Here is a 17,563-nt window from a genome sequence, read left to right as displayed (position 1 = left end):
CAGTTAGAGGTAGTCATGTGATACAGGTCTGGGCAGTGAGGTGTAAAGGGAAGTCCATTAAGTCGTATGGGAAAGATTATTTTGCCCTGATAGGAAGAGAGATGCCTCAAGAAGAAAGCCCATGCCCTTTCCTTTCTGTTTGGAAATTTTCATATGGAAACATGGTGTTTAGAGGTGTGGCAGACATCTTGGGACCATAAAAGTCTCTTTAACACATTGAGGATAACTGAACAGAAAGGTATGTTTTCTTACCAGAGATATAAACAGAATGAAGAAGCAAGTCATGCACAGGAGGCAGAAGAAGGCAAAGGCAGAGTTCCCTAGCAGAAGGGACAGTGTGTCAGCAGAGATGTCCTCAGTGGGCTTTGCTTCAATAGGCACAACCAGTGTGCTCTTCTTTCTTCCATTTCCCTCCTTTGCTGAAGATTCTCTTTCCTCTGATATTGATACCACCAGTTACCTTTGACGAATTATGCTTCTTCCAATGTTGAAGTATAACACCAGAGAAGAGCAGAGGAAAGCATAGAGTAGAAAGCAAGAAGTTTTATTCAAAGAATAGTAATACAGATTTCTCCCAGGAGGAAGAAGGGGACCCAAAGGTGGAACCCACGGATGAGGAAGTCCTGTCCCTTTTATACATCTAAATTTCCTTTGTTCTTCTTCATTCTTCCCCTTTATCTTATTAATTTCCCCCCATCCTACATATGTAACTCGGAGATGTCCGTGGGTGGCCAGGGGGTGAGCAGGTGGGCTGGAAGGGCCAAGGTGGAGTGCTGGGCAGGAAGGGAGTGGCAGCCCAGGGAACTTCCTGTCTGTTCAGGCATTGCTTTATTAATAACCTTTTGGGAGGGGTAGTATAGGCAGGTAATCTTGGTAATCAAAGGATTCTGGAAACATGACAATTCCAATAGCCCAGGGATGGTCTCCAACTTCCCAAACTTGAATCGGCCTCCATTTTCTCGATCTGACTCGATCACCTATCTACACTAACTGCCTGTCTTTAATTCTTGCTTCAGTATTCTTTCTTTAGGTATGACAAGAGTACTGAATTACTCCAAACACTTAAGGGAAGGTACAGCAAAATTTCTTTGAAGTCCCTTGTTTATTGATACTTTTGTTGTTGTTGTTGTTGTACCAGGGATTGAACTCAGGGGCACTCCACCAATGAGTTACATCCCCAACCCTATTTTGTATTTTATTTAGCGGCAGGGTCTCAATGAGTTGCTTAGCCCCTCGCTTTTGTTGAGGTTGGCTTTGAACTCATGATCCTCCTGTCTCAGCCTCCTGAGTCACTGAGATTACAGGCATGCCCCAGAGAGCCTGGCTTGATACTTGTTCTCACACAAGCACTGCAATTTGGTCCCAATCTGTGCCCTTAAATTTTTTTTAATGCTTTATCTATCATGAAAAAGAATGTCCTATTACTCAGTTAATAAGTGAGGTTATGGGGCTGAGGTTATGGCTCAGCCTAGCACATGTAAGGTGCTAAGTTTGATCCTCAGCACCACATAAAAATAAAGGTGTCTACCTACAACTAAAAAAAAAAAAAAAAAAAAAAAACACTTTCAAAAAATAAGTGAGGTTATGCTGTACTGATTCACTAAGTTTTGGTAATTGGGAATGCACATCAGATTCATTGTTCAGCAATTTTTCTTATTTGTTTTGGAGTCATAATAATTCAAGAACCCAGATTTATTTACCTAAATATGTAGATACATATGGAGTCATTTTTCACTATCTTACAATGTCAGGATAATCATAGGGGATCATGCCCAGAATGCTGGCTAAAGAAATGGATGGTGGGCTAGAGTTGTAGCTCAGGGGTAGAGCACTTGCCTAGCATGTGTGAGGCACTGGGCTTCATTCTCAGCACCACATATAAATTAATTAATTGAAATTAATTGAAGGTCCACTAAAAATACATTTTAAAAAAAGAAATGGTATGATTAACATTTTCATCTACTGATTGAGTTCCACAGTAAATGGGTAACCAACTAGTTAGCTTCTTTTATTTATCAAAAGATAACTTTTTTCAGTAAAGAAATATGTTTTGTTTGACCATTTACCAGTCTTACACTATAATTTTCATCATATAAATAAACTGAGTCTCAAAGGACAGTCAGTTTTTTTTTTCCTGTGGTGCTGGGGATCGAACCCAGGGCCTTGGGCTTACAAGGCAAGCACTCTACTGACTGAGCTATCTCCCCAGCCTGGGTAGCCAGTTTTTTTATCAACTCTTCATCCAACCCCCATACCTAATTTTCATTAGAATTATTTCATCATCATGTGCAATAAAAGCATTCAGTTTGTCTAAGATAGTTGTTTGTCTTGACAAAGTAAGCCCTCTGAGTCAGTCTTAATCATGAAGGTAAACAAGAAATTCATTAGCCTTATCTGCACTTCTCCTTTATGAAGAAAATGTCAGTTCAATACTGGCTTGGAAAACTGGTTATCATCTTACCTCAACCAAGTTAGCACTAGAAAATGGAGAATTTTAAAATTACTTTCCATTTTGGTACACGTTTGTTAAGAGGTATTCAAACTATGGAATTTACTGAATTTTGCTATCATATTGAACATAATAAGAAAATTCAGAGACTAACTTTTTGGGATCACGACTTCTCTGTGACTGCTCCTGGAAACATGCAGTCTTCAAAATTTGGTTCCACTTACTCACATGTGCATACATTTACTTAATTTCTTGTTACTGAAAAACTCACTTTCCTTGTAACAAATTTCTTGTTACAAATTAAAGCCTTCAAATTTATCATTCAAAACATAACAGAATCCAGTAAACTTGCCAAATTATTAACATCTATTTTTTATCCAACTCTTAAGATCCAGGTTTAGTTGAATCTACTAGTTAAGATTTTTTTTTGAACATATTAAAATTCATCATTAGAAATCCTTTCATAAACCTACTTTCCTGTGTCTTTGTTCTCAAATGGAGCCAGTCACATCTAAAACAGTTTCACCAGATCTCATTTTAAAAGCATCATTGTCTTCTAAGTCCTTCGAAACCGACTTTGAAGGGAACTTCAAACCATTTTCTAAATTGGCTTGTTGGTTTGTGCTTTTTTTTGGCTAATGTTTCTAGAGTCATCTCTTTATGGTTTCAAAATTTGCATGGCTGCCTTCTTGATTTTGCTTGAATCAGTCTTAATTATGCAGGAATTGCTCAAGGTTTGTTTGAACAAGATGGCCTTAGGTTTAGGCTTACTTGCATTTTTACCATTGCAGAGCCCATATTTTAAGTAGATACCTAAATGCTACCCTATGCATTTGGTTTACTGTTGTTAATTCTTGGTTCTGGTTAAAGTGGCTATCATCTTTGTTACATTCATTATAAACACCTTCCATGACAGCTTTGTGATGGCACCAATTTCTGGATGTTCAGTTTTCATTACCATTCTTCTTTCCACTGGTTTCGAGCTCTTACACTTCAACTATCCTGTTTTTAGCCTCCGGTCCGTGTCTCCATTTGAAAACATGACTTTCATTACGAATTACACGTCACGGCCGCAAACGAAGGTGCTCCCGGAGGCTGGAAGAACCGGGTCGCTCTTCGCTGGTTGGTAAACACCTTGCTGCGCAGGCGCGGTACGTGCTTGGTAGCTAAAGGGATTTTTCTGTATAGTGAGAAAAAGCTAAACAAATCATAGTGCCGTACGGAGATAAGTTATTCAGCTTTTTCTAATCTCACTTAAAAAAATTTTTTTTTGGCTCTTGTTTCTGAAAAACTGGTTGTGCGGCCTCCAGGGCCTCGCAGAGAGTTCTGCGCAGAATTCCTCAGCCCCTGACAAGTGCCACTAGCCTCCGGGCTAGCCACAACAGCCTCCTCCATTCCCTCGCTGACTCTCGACTTTGTCGACCGCTGGCTGCACTACCGCGCTGGGGAGGTGCGGAGGCCGGAGAGGGTGGGGCGGGCATCGCGGCGCCACATAGAACCTCTCTACGCTCCGGCCTCCCCCAAACAACGCGAGATCTGCTGCGGCGAAGTGGGACGCCCCCCGCCCAGCCCACACACCCGGTGGACTTTGCGCATGCGTTTGACTTTTAGCGCGCAAACGTTTCAAGACTTTCCGCCTGGTACTTGGCAGCAAAACTGGGCCCTTGGGAACGACCGTCGTGTTGGTACCGTGGATTCAAGTGCACAACACCCCAGCTTTCGAAAATTTCAGCCAAAACTCCATTTGGTTGTATGGTGGTCCCTTCTTTCTATTTGTAAATTGATCGTGTATTCAGAGTTTCAGCAAACTCTGTGGCAAAGGAGCGGTAGTGGGAGAGAGCCCATCAAGGTTTTTAAATAAGAGCAATGAGTTTTATGTGTTTGGAAACATAACTCTGGGAGCTCCATAAAGGAATGATTCCAAGGGGCGAAAGAATTTTTTTTTTCCTTTGAAGACTTTGATAGGATGTGTGTACTAAGGTAATACAGTGGGAAGATCCTGGGAATTTTCGAGGTAAATGAAGAGAGTAAATAGCATACCTGAGAAGTGAGGCTAGAAAGAACTGCTGGCATTGGAGAAGTTTTTTCTTAAAATGTCTGTGCATGTTCATAAACAGAAAGGCAGAAATGCCACACATTTAGTCCATGATGTATCAAGTGGAAATGGGAATGTCCCTAAGTGAGTGGAACAAGTTAGATTCTAAAAATCCCAAGTTCTGAGCAAGGGCTCAGAAGTCCCAAGGGTTGGGACTGAGTAGAACAGTTGAGATAACCAACAGGAAGAATTTAGGAACTGTCTTGAGGCTTCTGGCTAATCTGGCCTCTTTCTCCCTCAGGATACTTGGAACACCTGCACAAGCACTGGATTTTGTCCAGAGACATCTTAAAGGTACTATGTAACTCCCAAAATATCCTCTTCTTTCTAACGGAGTCCCCTGGTCCCTATTACCTCCCACTAACTCTACCCTTCAGCCCAATGAAATGTACATTTCATGTAATGAAAGGTGGAATTTAGCTACCAAGTTACTTAGATGCTTTACTGACACATTACAGAATTACATACTTCTAGCCAATAACCTCCCAGAGTTCCACCTTGATAGAAATGCTTGGGAGCAGTTCTATGCAGCTTAACCACTGGAGTCATCCCTCGGTATCCAAGTATTGCTTCCAGGACCACTCAGGAATGCTGAAATCCATATTGCTCAAGTTCCTCATATAATATGACAAAGTATTTGCATATAAGCCTATGCATGTCTTCCTGTAAACTTTAAATCATCTCTAGATTACTTATACTACTAAATCAACTTAAATGCTATGTAAGTAAATATTATATTGTACTGTTCAGGGAATAATGACAAGAAAAATATCTGTACATGTTCAGCACAGATATACATTTTTTTCAGATGTTTTCAATCTTTTGGTTCAGTCTGAGGATGTGGAATCCATGTATGCAGAGGGCTGACTTTCTGTGTTTGTGTGTGTATGTATGCACAAGTGTATTTATCTCTCTATATTGAGATGCGGGTCTCACTATGTTGCCCAGGCTGGCCCCAAAATCCTAGTCTCAAGCAATCCTCCTGCCTCAGCTCCTGAGTAGCTAGGATTACAGATGTGTACCACCCTGCCCATCTTGCCTATCTTTTGATTCTTTGTATAATGTCTGAAGTATAAGGCAGAGGTATGCTAATGGAATTCATAGTTTTACTAGTCCCAACAAAGGAATGAATGACTGATAGGTATGCAATATGACTTTATGTGTAAGAACACTAAATATGATAAACCACAGGATTAAAGCTAACTATGATGGAGGATGATGTAGGTATTAATATATAGAATGGAAGTATTTAATAAGCCAGATATGGAATCCAGGGGTGGTGATACATGCTTATAGTTCTAGCTACTAAAGAAGCTGAACTAGTAGGATCTGTTGATCCCAGGAATTTGAGGCCATTCTGGGCAGCATATTGAGACTCTATCTCAAAAGATTTTTAAAAAGAAGAAGGAGAAAGAGAAGCAGCAGCAGCAGCCAGACAGAACTTCTCCTGGACCACTTTATTTTGGCATCTTAAAGTATATCCTGGTGGCTAAGCTAACTATATGAAATTCATAGGAAAATGCTGCAGGAAAAAAATCCATGGATATAATAGAATAGTATTTCTGGATTTTAGGGATTGGGATCATCCAGTTCTGAGGCATGATATCTAAGTATGATGTCTTAGAAAGTATGTAGACTGGGAATGAGATGGGGTTTGATTTTTTTTAATTTTATTTAATTTTATTTTTAGTACCAGGGATTGAACTCAGGGCACTTAACCACTGAACCACATCCCCAACTCTTTTCTAAAATTATTATTATTTTTAGATTTGAGATAGGGTCTTGCTAAGTTGCTTAGGCCCTCACTGGGTTGTTAGGCTGGTTTTGAACTTGCGATCCTCCTGCCTCAGCCTCCCGAGCCACTGGAATTACAGGCATGTGCCACTGTGCCCAGCCTGGGGGTTGATTTTTGAGTCTTCCAGTCATTTTGCATGACCTCTCAAAGTCTCAGTTTCCCTAATTGTAAAATAAGAATAACAGTTCTTATCATATATTATTATTATTTTTTAAAAATATTTTTATTTGCAGATGGATACAATACCTTTATTTTATTTATTTAGTTTTTTATGTGGTGCTGGGTATTGAACCCAGTGCCTCACACATGCTAGGCAAATGCTCTACCACTGTACCACAACCCCACCCCCACATATTATTATTATAATGACAAAATAAGGTACTATTAGAAAGACTACTTGAGTTTCTTACATAGAACTTGGTGTATAGTATGTGATAAAAATGAGTTTCATCCCTCAACCTCCTGCAACATTTTTGCACTCTACCTACCCAGTGAACTGTGGATGCTCTATGGAACATAGGTCCATCTTTATTTAGAGAGCATTAAGACAAGTTCTCTACCTTTCCTGCAAGTTTGAATTACCAGGGAGCCTGGCCGTGAACACTCTGGTGGAGCAGCAGAACTGGGGTCCTTTTAGCCCTGCATCCAGCTAACCATGGACCACCACCCCTTAGGTTAGGACTCCACCTAGGGCTCCATTGACCATTCCAAACATGGAGGTGAAGAGGACTCTTCCAGCCAGGGCTTCTACTCATTGAAAGTCATAGTTCAGCTGCCACTTTTCCTGTGGGCAGTCTTCAAGAGACGTACCTGTCTCTCATGGCTTAGGAGCTGGGGCACCATAATCTGTACAGATGGGGAGTCGGACCCTTGACTTGGCCTTTGTATGGAAAACGGTGTTGACTCTGGGGTTGGTCTTTCTCTACTACTGCTTCTTTATCAGCATCACCTTCTATAACAAATGACAAAGAACTTTCACTTCCCCTTCTTTATGATGATGCTGCACCTGGCTGTGATCTTCCTCTTCTCTGCCCTTTCCAGGGCACTGGTTCAGTCTTCCAACCATAGGGTCCTGTGGTGCTGGGCTGAACTGACTACCTCAGAAGAGTGACCCTCATAGCACTGGCAACAGTACTTGATGTGGACTTGTCCAACTGGAGCTTCCTTTATATCACCTTCTCACTGTGAGTACCAGCCACACCTTGCCGCCTCCCTCTCAGGTTAAGCTTTTCTTACCGAGAAGTCTCCAGCCTCTTCCATATACCATGACCAAGTCCTCTGCTGTACTATTCATCTTGATCTTCTCTCTGGTCTTCAAGATGGAGAAGAGAGCTGTATGTAGCACTGGTCCTGGTGGTTCTCCTCCTTGCTGGGAGCTGCTTCATGTTCATCTACAAGTCCACACAGTTCAACATGGAAGACTTCACCATGGTGCTGGGGGCTTCATATGTCAGTGGAATTTGCTGGACCCTCACCCAGATGCACCTGCAGAAGGCTGAGCTGGGCCTCTAGAACCCCATCCACACCATGTTCTACTTGCAGCCACTCATGTTTGAGGCTGTTCCCTCTCTTTGCCATATTTGAAGGATACAAGCTGCTCCTGCAGGTACTTGGGAGTATCTTTCTTGGTGGGATTCTCACCTTCAGTTTTGGTTTCTCTGAGTTCCCTCTGGCGTCCAGATCTTTCAGCCTTACTCTTTCCACTGCTGGCATTTTTAAGGAAGTCTGCACTTTGATACTAGCAGCTCACCTGCTGGGCGATCAGTCTCCTGAATTAACTGGGCTTCCCCCTGCCTCTCGGGAATATCCCTGCATATTGCCCTCAAAGCTCTACACTTCAGAGGTGATGGTGAATTTAAAACCCTGCAGGGCCTGGGCTCCACCCCTGACCTGGAGCTGCTGCTCTGGAGCAGCCAGCAAAAGGATGAGAATAATGAAGAGGAACAGTACTCTATTGCCCAAGGGTAGCAGTGAGCCGCCATCAGAGCAGCTTAGATACAGGCTGATCCGTGACAAGCAGTGCTGCTCTAAGCACTTGGTAGCAGCCTGGGACCCTTGTGACTCTTCACAGCAGCTGGGCGCAGTGGCCTGGGAGTCCCCTGTGGTGGACTAGGTCAGGGGCTCGTGGGTCCTATCCTTCCCCTCTCTTCGGAGCTTAGTCAATGGGGTGAGTGCCAGGCCAGCCTGGGACCTGGTTGGAACCAGGCCCACACTGTGCTGTGCTGGGATCATGGTGGAGAAGGAAGTGGGTGGGTCCTTGTCAACTGCTGGCCAGCCTCTGAGCCCAAGACTTATTTCAGAAGCATAGTGGCTCTCTAAGGGGACTGATTTTGTACTGCAGGGCAGCTGGGGATGTGAAGAGGTTGGGGCCTCATCACCTGGACAGCATCTTTCTCAGCAGATTTATTTATAGTTTGGAAATAAATGGTTTATGGTGAGAAAAGAAAAAAGAATCACCAGGGAGCGTTAAAATATCCTAATACCCAAATACCCATGTTTCTCCCTAGACCAATTCAATCAGAATCTCTGTGAGTGAATCCTGGATATCAGTATTTTTTAAAAAGTTCTCCATTTTGGAACTAAGACTGAGAACCACCACTTTAAGAATTCCCTCCAGAGCTAGGCACAATGGCACAAGTCTGTAATCCAAGCTCCTCAGGAGACTGAGGAGGAGGACGGCTAGTTTGAGGCCAGTGTTAGCAATCTAGCAAGGCCTTAAGCAACTGAGTGAGACCCTGTCTCCAAATAAAAAATAAAAAGGACTGAGGATGTAGCTCAGTGGTATAGTGCCCCTGGGTTCAATCTCCAGTATCAAATAAACAAAAACTCAGTTCCTTACAGAGGGGAGAAGAAATTAGACCTTTAGTTTAGACTTTTTGATCTGAATGGTTGTTTATTTGAAAACTTTCTGGAGGGACAAAGGCTAATGCTTGGGATGGGTGGATGAGTAGGGCACCATAGCTATATTCTGGAAGGAGGACACTATAATAAGAGAGGAGTAAGCATAAGGAAGATCAGTAATGAAGTCATTGATATAGATGCCAGGAATATGCCGGATTGCTGTAGAGATGAAAGGATTTGAGGCTGGTCCTTTAATCTAGCACTGGCAACACAGATGATGATGTCTTCATTGCTTTTCTACATTCTGCTCCATGGGTTGGAAAGGGCTTCAAGGTATGAGTAAAGGGCATTCTCTAATGGGAGGGGTCAGGTGGGAATGTTTGTGCAGCAGGCCTTTGGTTGCGAAGCTCTCCCTATAGCCTATCAGAGTTGACGTGACTGTGCTGACCAGTCAGGTGGTTTTCTTGGTACTGACATAGAATAAAAGTGAGATGTCAGCCTGTCTTTGTAACCTCTCAGTGAATAGAGAATCATTTAGGAAAGGTGGCATTTGTGGGAGAAGAATTTCAGCTTTGAAGAGACAAGTTACTCTCTAGTAGGACAACTCTGATTTCTAGAGATATGAATAATTCAGACATTGAAACCACCATAGTTCTTCATACCAAGACCTAGTGTTGTAATGGCCAGGAATATCTTTTGCTACATTGGGTTACCTGTCTTTTTGTGGGTCCCTTCACTTGAGAAACAAGCACACAATTAATGAGTCCTTGTGGGATAGGCAGCCATGCTGAACAGATTGGTCTCTGTCTCTAATTTATTTTTTATTTTCTCCTCCTTCTCCTTTTCCTCCTCCTCCTTTCTTCTTTCTTCTTCATGTGTGTACTGGGGATGGAAACCAGGAGGGTTGTACCTCTGAGCAATATCCCCAGTCTTTTTACTTATATTGAGACAGGGTCTCCCTATGTCACTCAAACTGGCCTTGAACTTCCCATCCTCCCACTTCAGATATCAGTGTTGCTAGGTTACAAGTATGCACCACTGCACCAGGCTTCAGATGGTTCTTATGAGTTATAGTGATCTAAAGACAAGTAATGCTTCAGGTTCTTTAGAGCTCTTCCAGCTGCTGTAGGCCACTAGTACTTTTGTGCAGGAAAAAGCTTAGGCCCGGCTGGAAGAAAACTGTAGTTAGAGGTCTTTTCTGCTTTGTGGATGTCAAATGCCTGTTGACCTTGTTTAAAAAAAAGTTTCATATTATACCAATATGGTGTTCTGGTCCTACATAGAAGGGTGCTAAGTCTTTCTTCCTCTTTTTGAGGATTGTTAGACATAAAATTCTATACAATTAATACAGTTCAAGACTTAGATACAGATACAAAACTTGGAGAGAACAACATATATACTGGGAAGAGGGAAAAAAGCTTAAACTTTAAGTTGGTTGCCGAATATTGACTATTATACAAGAGTGGATATTTTTAAGTATTAACATAGTTTAACTATAGATGAACAGAAATAGTAATGGGACCACCCAAGTTTTAATTTATGGATAGGGAGGCAACCAGCCCCCTACAAGTTGTTTTATTTTTCTTTTTCAATATCAGGAATTTTTTTTTTTTTTTTTTTTTTTGCGGTGCTCTGGATTAGAACCCAGGGCCTTGTGCTTGCAAGGCAAGCACTCTACCAACTGAGCTATATCCCCAGCCCTTGGTACCAGGAATTTAACTCATTGCACTTTACCACTGAACCACATCCCCAGCCCTTTTTATTTTTTAGTTTGTTTGCTATTTAATTTCACTAAATTGCTTAGGGTCTCACTAAGTTACTGAGGCTTGCCTCAAACTTGGGATTCTTCTGCCTCAGTCTCCCAAATCATGGGATTACAGGCATGCCCCATGCCCACCCCTACATGGTGTTTTCAAAGGACAGTGGGAAATAAAAATTAAGTTTCTTTAGGTTAATTCCAAAAGTCGTGCTAGTTCAATGTGCTAGGAAACTGTTATTGAGTGCCTACTTGATTTTTTGAGATCCTAAAGGTATAAAGATAGTTTGAATAATTTTCCTCTTTACAGAATCTGTGAACATAGTGCAATGTGATATATTCAGTAATAGAAGTAAATGTATGAAAATTAAAGAAGTACTATAGGAAAAAAGAAGTTTTGAGGTTATAGCTCAGTGGTAGAGTACATGCTTAGCATGCCCCAGGTCCTGGTTCAATCTTCTGCACCAAAAATAAAGGAAGAAAGAAATGTGAGTATAATTTGGAAAGGTGGGGAGTGAATGAGGCACAGCCAGAGAGAAGATGAAACCCAGCACTTTGAGAGAGAAGTAGATGTGCCGGGTGGGGTAGCACATGCCTGTAATCCCAGAAACTCGGGAGGCCAAGGTAAGAGGATTGCAAATTCAAGACCAGCCTCAGCAACTTAGCAAGACCCTGTCTCAAAATAAAAAGGACTGGGGATATAACTCAGTGGTAAAGCACCCCTGGGTTCAATCCCCTCTCTTTCTCTTTTTTTCTCTCTCTTACACACACACACACACACACACACACACACGCACGCACGCATGCACGCACGCACACAGAATGGGGCGGGGCGCTGAGAAGATATTAGAACTCTTCTCTATCTTGGTACCCCAAAACTGATTGGACCCAGCTCTATCTATGACACAGGCTGGGTCAAACAAACCCTGCCTCCTAAGAATTTAGAACCAGAACATGAGACTAGGTTATTTAGATAGGAACATTGACTTTGTAAAGTCATGTACTTTTCAGATCCAAGGCTGCCCTTTGTGAGCAGGCAGCCATTTAGGGGCCAGTAATGCAGTGTGGACCAAGCAAAACTAGCTGATTTCCTCAGATAAGCAGATGAATGCCTCAAATGAAGAAAGAGAGAGAGAGGAGAAATTAGGGACAATAGACCATGTGACCCCAAAGGGAAAGAAATAGCTATCTTGACTTTCACAGCTTTCTGACCCCCTGTTTCTGTTCCATCTAAGATCTGGCTGCCACTTCTTACTATGTTCCCTGAAATTCCTGAGTCCTTGTGGCTTTCTTTTCTTTATTGGACAATAGTGTTTTGTACCTAATGTGTTCTTCCCTTAATGTTCTTGTACTAATGAAACCAGATAGCCTTCCACATCTGGGACATGTGTGTAGTACGGACCCTTATTTAACTCATTACAACTCACATATCTCACAAAATTAGGTCTCTTATTTTGTCAAGTTTTCATCTGTGCATTAGTCACCTAATACTGCATAACAAAATAGCCCACTATTTATTATCTTAAAGCAATAGTAAACATTATCTTATAGTTTCTGTAGATCAGGAATTAGGGAGCAGCTTAGCTGGGCCTTCTAGCTTAGGATCTCACAAAGCTATAGTCAAGTTGTTGGCTAGGCTGCAGTCACTTGATGACTGGAGGATCTGCTTCCAAAGCAGCTCACTAATATGTTTAGCTAGTTGGTACTGGTTGTAAGAAGCCTCCATTTTCTACATGTGGGCCTCTTTACAAGGCAATAGGATTGTCCTTATAACATGATGACTGGCTTGCTCCAGAATAATTCAAGAGGAAGAGAGTCAACTAGAAACTGTCCTCATTATGATCTTGCCTCAGAAGTAACATAGAATTAGTTATGGCACATTCTATTCTCTTTCTGACCATGCTGTTATAAACTTGCCGTCAGCCCAAATGGCCATAGAAAATGCAGGGATGATGTATGAAGGAATTAGGAAGTGGTCCAAAAGTAAAGAAAGGCCTCACACACTCATCTCAATATGGGCGTAACTCACTGTGGCAGGCCGCTTTCTTATTTCATGACATTGACTTTTTGATGAGTTCAGGCTAGTTCTCATAGATATTCTGTATTCTCAATTTGACTGATTATTTCCTTGTGGTCTTTTTAAAAATTTTTATTTATTTATTTATTTATGTGTGGTCACACATGCTAGACAAGTGCTCTACCACTGAGCCACAACCCCAGCCTTCATGGTGTCTTCTAACTTGTTTCTCCACTCCTTGACTTAAAAAAAAAAGCTAGACATTTATATATAATATTTGATTAGATTCAGGTTAAACGTTTTTAGAAAGAGTACTTCATCAGTAATGTTGAGTAGAGTGCATCACTTCACATCAGAATAAGTTTAGGTTATTCCATCATTAGTGATGTGAAATTTGGTCACTTGGTCAAGATGGTAACCCCCTACCCAATAATCTTTCCATAGAAAACAATTCATTTCCCTTTATACTTTATAAATGATTTGCAAACAACCTGTTCCCTAGTAACTTTTTTGACATATAATAATTATACATAGTTGTGGGGTAGAGTGTGATGATTTGGATCAGGATAACTAGCATTTCTGTAAATATTTATCATTTCTTCAGCCAATTACTTTTCACTAATGATTTGAACACCCATCATGATGTTTACCTGAATCAGTTATTTTATAGGAGGCTGCAAAAATGGTGTTCTAATTATAAAACTCTGTATTTATTAGCTGACATTCTTCTTTTAAAAAGAGCTTTTCAGGGCTAGGGATATAGCTCAGTTGGTAGAGTGCTGGTCTTGCAAACACAAGGCCATGGGTTCAATCCCCAGACTGCCAAAAAAAAATAAAGAATAAAAAGAGCTTTTCAAAAAGAAAACAATTTTAATGAATCTCTTAGTGGACAGTTGAATAGAAGTTTGTTTTCAATTTTGTTTAAAGCACTGGGAAGTTCCTTACTTCTAAAAGAATTTGTTACCCAATTATTGGAACCATTCACTTTCTCAATACCATCCCCAATAATTCCAGTTGTTCTTCCGTTGGGTCCTCAAGAGGTCTGCAAGTTCAGAGAATGCATCATTGTGGGGTTTGAGGTAACGGTGGGTGAGAGGTTTGACATTCTATGGCAAAATGGAAGAAAAACTACCAAATGGAGATCAAGAGCAGCATGGCGTCCTGACTGCACCAGTTCTCAGGAAAAAACCATTCCAGAAGGCATGCACGTGGACATTGAGGATCTTGGAATTAGTTCCCTTAAGACTGTACTCTTTGGGAACCTTGGAAAGGTTTGCATGAAGATGTAACTTTACTGTACAAAATACTTTGAGCAATATCTAGATTTGGTTGATGACAAGTTAAGGACAGAATAAAGGAATTTAGAGAATGACTGTCAAGACAGAGGCCTAGATTTCAAGCCTATTTTGCTCCTATTTTAAATTAAAGAAGCCAAATTGGTTAATACTTTTCCCCCTACTCCTTTTGTAACTTTCAAGTAGTGCCGTACTATCCAGGGGCAACTGGATTCCCCAGGCCAGGGAGGGAAAAAAAAACACATTCTTTCTTTCTTTTTTTTTTTTTTTTTTTAAAGATACCTCAATTATACAAGTGTTTGTGGGTGTTGCGGGTTTGGATAGACGACAACCATCTACAAATGTAACATTTAAAAACAATTAGCATATTATATAACATAGATTATAACCCCTTGTAAATTATTTTTATTATTCTGTCATTAAAACATTATGTACACATACAATCATCTTTAAAAAGATAAATAATTTGGTCTTTTTCTTTTCTTATTTTCTTTCTTTTTTTTCTTTTTTGGTCTCAAATAATTTAAAAAGATCTTTGAGATTTCTCCTGTCAAAGAACTATAGTAGTGGATCACATTGCATTAATTTGACCAGTTATTTTAATCTAGTCCATTATTCATGACAAAGAACAGTATAGTACACTGTGCCTCCTCTGGAGTAGATGAGATGTTTCCAAGTCCTAGCTTTCACTCTAAAGCTATGCAGCTTCTTATCCTCCTTGAGTCTCAGTTTCCTTATCTATAAATCAGAAATAATAATAATAGACAATTAAGGACACCATGTATGCAAATACTTGGCCCATGTTAAAATATTAGTTGTTCTTATTGTTATTATTTGACCAAGTGAGGAGACAAAAACCAAGTTACCAGCCTGCTGACTCTAAGATTTTTTTTTTTTTTTTTTTGGGTGCTGGGGATCGAACCCAGGGCCTTGTGCTTGCAAGGCAAGCACTCTACCGACTGAGCTATCTCCCCAGCCCCTAAGATTTTTTTTTAAGGTGTAGGATTTATCCAAGTGAGAAGGAAAGAGGCAGGGCAAGAGTGAACCCAACAGGGATTGCCCTAAGAATTTCTTAAACACTTGTATCTAGCTTTCTTTGTCTTTTTGTGGTACTGGGAATTGAACACAGGGGTATTCTACCACTGAGCTAAACCCCATCTCTTTTTATTTTTTATTTTGAAACAATGTTTTGCTCAGTTGTCCAAATTGGCTTTGAACTAGCAATCCTCCTGCCTTGGGCTCCTGAGTAGATGGGATTATAAGTGTGTGCCACCAGGCCTGGTTTTGCATCCAGCGTACTTTTTTTTTTTAATTTTATAAATATATATATATATATATATATATATATATTTATTATTTATTTATTTATTTTAGTTGTAGGTGGACACAATAACTTTATTTTATTTTTATGTGATGCTAAGGATCAAACCCAGGGCCTCATTCATGCTAGGTGAGTGCTCTACCACTGAGCCACAACCCTAGCCCCTCCAGCTTTCTTGATAAGTGAATTTTCTGAAAGTGGCAAGTATTGGAATTAAGAGTTAAATTTCTTTGAGTCTTATATGGAAAAACTAGAATTAACTTGACTCTTCTAAAATAAAAGTAGGAAATCCATCTTAAACTGTGGATATTGAGCCAGGGTCTTAAAATTACACTTTAGCTCCCCTATGCCACCTTTCTCTTACAAAGTTGTATTTATGCACATTGTAAGTTAGTATTTCTCCTCAAAAAAATAACAGTTAGAATGGTCTTCATTTGGATTCTCAGAAGCAGTTATATGTCAGCCGTATGAAACAAAATTTTACCTAGTTTAAATTCCTGATTTAGACTCATCGAAATGCTTCCAATTATTGAATTTATATTTATTTAAAATAACTTAATAATTTGTATTCAAAACTATTTTTCATTTCCCCCTAAAATTGTAAAGCATTTGCAAACTGTTTCTATTATCAACAATTAGGTTTGAGTCTAATGTATCTCTCAATTTAAGATCATTTAGACTCAGATGAATGACTCCCCAAAGTCAGAAGTCCCAACCTACGGAGAAATACCTCTCGTGTTCTTCCCTCTGCTCTACGATGGCACTCCACAATCGTTCTACACAGCTGGTATTTTCATCCAGTTGCACCTAGATGGAAGCAATGGAGAATGGGAGGAGTTAACATTTCAGTGTCCATACAGATTCCTAGAATCCTTTCAATATTTAGGGTCAGCAACAATTCAGTAAAGGAAAGGTCCCATTAGGTAAATTTGGTTCTGAAAATACTAATTGAAAGCCCTTCTCAGCAATTCAGCCTTTTCCTTGTTCCTTTCTTTAGTCATCAGGGTCCCATGGTGACTGGTTTTGAAAGAAATCATCCCCTTCAGCAGTTACCTAGCACCATGGCAACCAGGCCGTCAGCAAAGCAGGATAGACCCACACAAAATAGCGCCAGCCAGGCTCCCATCTTGCCTTTAATTCAATCCTGCCTGAATCCTAGGGATGGGGCTAAAGACATCTGGACTTTTACACCCAAGAATTCTTGTATTGCTAAGGTTTTTCCCATAAGCATAGATGTATGGACATATAGTAAAACTGTTATGAAAATCCCCAACCCCCCCCCCAAAAAAAAAAACAGCATATCTAAAGGGTAGGGTTTAAAGAAATATAAAAACTGTGTTTATAAGGTAAGTTTGTAAATAAGTTGACAGTAGAGGAGTCAGAACCCCAAATATATGGTATAATTTATATTTAGACAGAAGACCTCAGGGAAATATTTTAAAATATTTTTATTTACCTGTGCGAGAAAGGGACAAATGACTTTTAACAAGTGCTGAAGGGGTTGTAATGCTGTCCGTGGTGCTGAACACTCAATTATCCCAGCTGTGCTAAGGGGGCTCCACAGGGAAGCTAAGGAATACCTTGCCACGTCAGGATATTGATGATGATAGAGAAAAAGAAGGGCTGGGGAGAAAGCATCATTTCTCTCCCATACCAAGCAGCTCTACATGCTCAGAATGAAATTGTCAGATAAAAAAAAAAGAAAGTAGAGAAACCTGGAGGTTTGGGTGGTTGAATCTTCCCCTTTTCATATGGAGATTTTTGGTCAGAGCCAATCAGGTCACAGATTTCTGCTGCTTTGCTCCTGAAAGGAAAAGTGGGGGAAGGGAAGGAGAAGATGGCCACATTCTCCCCTTGAGCCACATGATCCATTTCCCATGTGACACATTCCAGAGCCTTGGAAAGGAGAAGGGAGGGGCGCCTAGAGAGTGGGACTGGGGGCGGGAAGATGGTTTAACAGTCAACCCAGCTCAGCGTCATCTTGTCTCCCTACC

At 40.6% G+C, this 17,563-nt stretch overlaps 1 protein-coding gene, 1 long non-coding RNA gene and 1 pseudogene across 5 annotated transcripts in view; 2 read left to right on the top strand and 1 right to left on the bottom strand.

Moving 5' to 3' along the window:
* Window positions 1–3,585: 3,585 nt before the first annotated feature.
* Window positions 3,586–17,563, top strand: part of Gpr19 (G protein-coupled receptor 19) — a 37,914-nt gene continuing 23,936 nt past the window's right edge. Inside the window, exons 1-2 of one of the 4 annotated variants that reach the window (XM_047550367.1) lie at window positions 3,586–3,600; window positions 4,786–4,838. The gene's annotated coding sequence lies outside the window, so the exon portion shown is untranslated. Of the gene's footprint in view, window positions 3,601–3,986; window positions 4,430–4,785; window positions 4,839–7,811; window positions 7,946–17,563 lie in introns of those variants that run through there. The other 3 variants (XM_047550366.1, XM_047550365.1, XM_047550364.1) reach the window with 3 other exon arrangements.
* Window positions 7,194–8,307, top strand: LOC124983238 (solute carrier family 35 member C2-like; annotated as a pseudogene).
* Window positions 14,537–17,521, bottom strand: LOC124983240 (uncharacterized). The gene is made up of 3 exons (XR_007108381.1): window positions 17,285–17,521; window positions 16,300–16,376; window positions 14,537–14,986 (listed from the first exon to the last, which is right to left on the bottom strand). It is a non-coding gene; the product is annotated as an uncharacterized LOC124983240 (long non-coding RNA).

This window comes from Sciurus carolinensis, chromosome 4 (assembly GCF_902686445.1).
Source record: "Sciurus carolinensis chromosome 4, mSciCar1.2, whole genome shotgun sequence".
In the NCBI taxonomy this organism is placed as follows: Eukaryota; Metazoa; Chordata; class Mammalia; order Rodentia; family Sciuridae; genus Sciurus; species Sciurus carolinensis.
The sequence above is the reverse complement of the archived record's forward strand: the minus strand, read 5'-3'. Positions and strand labels throughout refer to the sequence as shown.